Here is a 6,618-nt window from a genome sequence, read left to right as displayed (position 1 = left end):
GAGATAGGGAAGGAGGTATGTCCTGAAGCCCAATGACCTCAAAAAGTCTTACAGGAATGTACCAATCCTAATCCAAAAGGAAAAAGGAAAGAGAGCAGACAGGAGCAGAATTAAACAGAATACAAATTAAAACAATAATAACAGCCAGGCACGGTGACACATGCCTGTAACCCCAGCGGTTCAGAAGGCTGAGGCAGGAGGATGGAGAATTCAAAGGCAGCCTCAGCAAAAGCAAGGCGTTAAGCAACTCATTGAGACCCTGTCTCTAAATAAAATACAAATGGGCTGAGGATGTGGCTTAGTGGTTGTGTACCCCTGAGTTCAATCCCCAGTACCCAAAAGGGGGGAAAAAAGCAGTAACAGGAAAAAAAGATAAATAAAGGCAAGGAGAAAAGATGACAGGCAAAATAAAGCCATGTAAAGTAGCCATGGAAATGAGATACAAACATGGCAAGCAGCCCTCCTCACATCGTTCCTTGCGTGGCCCTGCGGGAGTCAGAAAAAGAGAAGAAAGATGGGACTTCATATTTGCTTTATCTTTAAACTCTCATTCCTCAATCTGTCTTTATTATTCTTTCTTTCAAGGGGAAAACATTCCACTAAAGGCTTTCTTTCAGTTGTTCAAATCACTAAGATATTTTACAGAGATGAAGTCATGGAGCAAAGCCTTTGAGTGACCAGTAGTCTAGGAAACAGCAGAATGGAGTAGAGCTTGTTTCCCCAACTAGGGGACTTGCTCAGCTCAGAGTGTCCTTTTTGGGATGTAACATTTTCTTCTGAATTTAGACTTCAACACGCTGTGAGCTCAGAGCAACCCACTACAGGCATAAGTGGCATAAGCAGCAGATCTTAAACTACAGGCTCTCAGGACTCTTGTCTCTGGAGGCCCCTACTGCATGCACTTTCACACACATCTTTTTCTTTTACTTTTCTTTATGTTTATTTGCTTGCTTTTTAACATTAAAACTTATTTCAAAAACCTTTTTTCTCTTTTTTAATCTTTATTTTAAAATTTTAATCAAACACTTAAGTGTTTAATGTTATCATTACTGCCATGTTCATAAATAGTACTTATATCCCTCTATTTCTTTTTTTTATTAGTGCATTATATCTATACATAAGTGGCATTCATTTTGACATGATCTCACATGCATGGAATATAATTTGTTCCATTTCATTCCACAGTACCTCCTTCTTTCCTCCCCTTTTCCCTCCTCCACAAGATCTCTAGTTGCAAGACCCATTTGGGGTGAGCATCAGATCCAGATTTGCCAACACAGGTGACTCCACCCTCCAGGTGAACTCCCAGGTTTGGAGGGCTGCCTCCATGCTCCCCACTTAGCTTCTTCTCCCCCAGCAGTCTCCTTTCCTCTTCAGGCCAACAAAGGATTTGATGTTGTATTCAAGAAAAAAGTTCAGAGGCATTTAAATTCTAATTAGGAAGCCACTTTTTCCTTTTTTCCTTTTTTGGTAAAGTATATTTTCATATAAGCATTTTTCGCTTTACTTGTGCATTTTTTAAAATCCAGTTTTTTGTTAAAATTTGAATATTTTGTAATGCTTTATTAAAATCCCTCCTTTTAATAAAAATTCTGAAAAGGAAGTCTTCTCTAACCTCAAAACAGCTACACATTACCTACAGCATTTCATAACCTATTTAATTAGGCTCTGTTCCAGCATCCACAACCCCTCAGTCAATTTGGCTTTTTTTTTTTCCATAACCACCAATGCCAGAATTATCTCAGAGTATTAACACACGTGCTAAAATATCTGCAAGGGAACATTTTAGCTGCAAGGGAACAGTCAGTACAAATTGAGTACATTTTCATTGTCTATGCCCTGGGGTGCACATCCTTATTCAGGTTTTTCCTTTCCATATTGTGCTTCAAAGCACCAAAATGAGAAAGGAATTTTGTTGCTTATCCAAAAATAAGTGACAGAGCATCACATTCAATAGGAGAAGGAAAAGGTAAACTATGACTGCATGCCCACTATGTGTAAGACATTGGTGCTAAGTGTTTCATCTATATATTTTTCTACTTAATATCCACAATATTTGTACAAAGTAAACACAACTATTTCTCCTTTACCGACTATGGAACTGGAGTGTAGAAAGGCTAACTGTCAGACTCCATGGCAGAATTACTCCTTTAGGAGCTGGGTTGTAGCTCAGGGGTAGAGCACTCGCCTCACATGTGTGAAGTGTGGGTTTGATCCTCAACACCACAGAAAAATAAATAAATAAAGGTATTGTGTCCATCTACAAATATATATGTGTGTGTGTGTGTGTGTGTGTACATATATATATATATATATATATTTTTTTTTTTTTTTAAAGAATTACTCCTTTAGTTCCCCCAAGACCATTAACCTCAAACCAACAAATAGTAATGATCACTGAAGAGGACCTAAATTTTGTTCTGCTCTGGCCAGTGGTTTCACAAAGGCTATGGCAATAAGAGGGTAGCCATGCCTTTCCTTTCTGAGCAGAATAATGTCAACAGTGCAAGCATATCACCTGAATCACCTATGTGCCACAGCCAAGAGAGGCACAGGTGTCAGAGTTAGACAGCTGAGTGAGTCCCAACTGGTTATGTGACTTAGGGATCCTCTTTGCATTCATTCATTGATACATGCATGTAAATATTCATTCTACATGTAATTACTGAGCACCTACTTCATGCCATACGTTCTTCTAGGTTCTGAAAATACAGCAGTGAACAAAACAAGCCAGACTATCACAGAGCCTACATTCTCAGGGAATGAAAAAAACATATGCCTGTATTCTCTCCCTAAGTGAAGTTGAAATAAAAGTACCTGTCTCTCATGGGGTTGTGCCAAAAAAAATTAAATCACTTAATACACACATTAATTACCTCAATATCAGACAGATAGTAAGCACTCAATAAATGCCAGTTATCAGTGTTATTTTAAAATGAAAACCCTTCTGTGGAACAAATTGAGCTAAAAATCAATATAGGTGACAACAGCAGAATTTAGGGTATATAGAGATGGGGTGGGGATGGAGAAAAACTGTCCCCTGAAGTGTCAGAAGTAATTTTCTGTCTCACTTAGTTCAGCCTGGAGGGTTCTAAAGTGAGTTGCTTTGCTATTGTTTATTTGAACTCTAATGGAAATGCCAGGCTGAATTGAAAATCTTATTTCCCTGAAAATTTCAGAATATCAAGTGGTCTTGGAGCTTATTTTTGCCTACTACAGACAATTAAGGTCTCCTTGAAGAAAGCAAAGTGCAGGTGTTACAGTACCTACCTTAACCCAAGCATAAAGAGAGAGCTTTTATACAATATCTTTAGAAAGTTGGAGATTTCGTTTTTTCCCTTCCCCTCTCTCTCTTTCAGAAAGCTGGACCTGCATCCACCTGTTTATAAGCTTCAAAAGTTAATGGAAGTACACAGAACAATGACTTGATGGGCTGATGGTTTTCTAGCCAATTCAAGGACTTTCCAGACTCTACCAGTTGTTGGTTCCAGTGCAGATAGCACAGGAGAGTACAGAAGTCAGCCCCAATTTTAAATCATCACCTTCCTCATGTTAAGGGAGAAAATAGGGACAAGAGTGGCAAGAAATGAGCCACAGCCACAAAAAGCTTAGTAATTTGCTCATCATCTCAGGTAATAAATACAGTGATCCCAATTTCTCCTTTCCTCTGCAGACCTTGGAATTAAAAATAATAAGTTTTGTTTAGTTGATTTCTGAGAATACTTTGATGGTTGTGATTTTTTTTAGTTGTTTTATTTCAAATCTACTCACTGGAAATTTGGGGAAAAAAGGGAAAAAAACCCTTTCGTTTAGGCTGTGCTTTAAATAAATATTTATTTGTTGGTCTATCTTTGGTTCAGGGGTAGCAAGCTGGTCTGGTGGCTATGGTTATAGTCTCAATTAGGTTGAAATGCCTGCCCCAAAGGTATAAAAACACATAAAAATGAAGTGAAAAGTAAATAAGGACAATGAGGGAGAAAGGAAAAGAATTCTTCAGGAGACATTTTTCTAGCAAACAACTGATAATAAAAATCCTGGGAACCGGGGGTATAGCTCATCAAGTGTAGAGCACTTGCCTATCATGTGTAAGGCTTCAAGTTCAATCCCCTGCACCATGAAAAAAAAATCCTACCTATAACTTAATAGTTACATAACATTTCTATTCATGGCATAATGAATCCCTTTATCCTTAATAATGGAACAATGACCTGCGGATGTGCTCAAGAGACCCCACAATAGAGGCAAGAGCTTCAAAGAGTTTTCTGAGTTGGCAGGTCAGCTCTTATAAAGAGGTAGAAATGTTTGGCTGAGCCTTGGGCACACTTGCAGCCCTTGCTCATAAAAAGGGCTCTGAAGGACCATTTTAACAGATTATACATCTTTCTTGACCATGCAAGTGCAGTTATTAGTTCCTTGGCTAGAAATCAATGTTGAATTGATTTGTAACCTCTCAGTTTTCTGAGTTACTTGGGGTTTGCCATAGGAGTTATCAGCTAGCTATCTAGGCTGACTCCCATCAATACTAACGGTGTTACTTATACATGGATCTGGATGCCAGATGGCTGGTCCCTTGAGGAAGAAATTTTTTAAATCACTGGATTTTTCTGTACAGATGTGTGTGTGTGTGTGTGTGTGTGTGTGTGTGTGTGTGTGTGAGAGAGAGAGAGAGAGAGAGAGAGAGAGAGAGAGAGAGAGAGAGACAGCACTACCTTGCTCTTTGCTAATTCATACCCAAGAGATATTTGAGGACTTTAACAAAAATGTAAAAGAAAAGGGAAGATACTGAATCTGAAATTCTATGAAGTAGGCTTAATTTAAGCCATGAATTCCACCTAATACACATCAGAAATTAATCACAAAGAACTGTTATTTAGTCAGGAAAGGTATACTCACATATTTGCCAAGGGTGAGAAATAAAGATGTAGCCTTTCCTGCCCCATAGGAAGGCATCACCAATCCTTCAGGGTGATCTTCAGAGGTCAGTATCATTGAAGGCAGCTATCAGGCTAAGTCAAAAAATAGGTTTGATTCTCTTGTTTCAAAGTGGTCTTGTCCAAAGTCACTGAAGAGAAAGCAGCTAGTTTCAGCTCTGAGACTAGGCAACCTAGCTCCAGAGCTTAACTCCAACTGTGAGACTTTCTGGTATCACAGGGCCTGAGTTTGAATCCCAACTCTGTGATCTTGAATGTATCACTTAGCTCTGTTAGGGAAAAATTAGATCACATAATGTAAAACACTCTTGTGAGCCAGATGCCCCAGTAAGCCTAAATCAGAATCCAGGGTTCATCTCTACTCAGGAACCATTGTGATTCCCAAGTCTGTTTCATGAATTTATTTGCATACGATGAAGAATTGGTAAAATTATGGACTTAAGCAGAAAGGTAGATGGGGAGGGAGAAGGAAAACAGAATTGTAGAGAGGAAATTATATTTAATCTCTAGCCTGACTCCCATGAGGCAGATGTCCAGAAGCAAAGGCTAAAAGGACTCTTTTACTCTGAATTTTATTTAGCCTAAGTCACATATATGAGCAAGTGTGAAAATACATGGGAATTTCCAGAAATACCTGGAGAAAATTGGGTAAGATAGAATGATGGGATGTTCATGTAGATGACCTACCCAGAGGAATTGGGGTAAAAATGTCAGCATGACTTTGGTCTCCCCAAAAATGAAAGGTCATTTACTCCTCATAGCAACATAAAGAAATAAATATTATTATTCCTGTTTACTCTGTTTCTGAGCTTCAGAAAGTTTAAGTAGACAGATTAACGTCAATGTTATCAACTGTGTATAATAAGCTTTGAACCAAGGTCTTATTAAAAAGTGAATATTCTTTCCAGTAAACCATACTTCTTTTAGGCATTAAATCCTGGTCATTTGCCTATTTACACTTGTGAGATTCTTAAAGAAATAAAAACCAGACAGCTGAAAAAGATGCTCAGATTGTTTTAAATATTAAAACAGATTAAAGCAGAATTGATAGTCAAAAAGAGAATGAGCAGGAGTTGGTTTTGCATAAACCAATCACTAGGCATAAAAATCAGGAAGTTTGAATCTCTATAATTGTGTATAAACACTTTTTTTCTTAGATATGCGAAAAAATAGAGTGGAAATACTGAGGCAGAGAGAAATCACCCCTCCAGTGCTCTTCCTAAGGTCAAAAACTTTCTTTATCTAACTATGATTTACTTGGGTTGCATGGAAATCAGTGAACTTGGCGAAATGGTTGATGGCTTTGGCACTTCACAATGGAGATCTAAGCCATTTTGGCTGACGCCTTGGTTTGCCTTGGAGCAACACACCACCTCTCCTCACTCAGATTCAATTATTTTTAATGTGGTGACCTTGGGTTATAAAGAAAAATCTCAACAAGGGTGAAATACTTTCAAGCAGTTTTAGTTTTACCTCAGTCCCATCTGAGATATCTGTATTCTCTCAATTCTGAATGGAACCACACAAATCTTGCCTTTCTCAGAAGGAATTACAGTTATTTATCAAGAGTAAAGAGTTCTTTTCATGTGTTGTCGATAACAGCGTATGTTCCATGGGGCCAGGATCATCTTTCCTGCAGTATGGAACCAGCTCTGACCAGGGTAGTTAGTAAGGCTATTTTATCTTA

The sequence above is a fragment of the Urocitellus parryii genome, chromosome 1, assembly GCF_045843805.1.
Source record: "Urocitellus parryii isolate mUroPar1 chromosome 1, mUroPar1.hap1, whole genome shotgun sequence".
In the NCBI taxonomy this organism is placed as follows: Eukaryota; Metazoa; Chordata; class Mammalia; order Rodentia; family Sciuridae; genus Urocitellus; species Urocitellus parryii.
The sequence above is the reverse complement of the archived record's forward strand: the minus strand, read 5'-3'. Positions refer to the sequence as shown.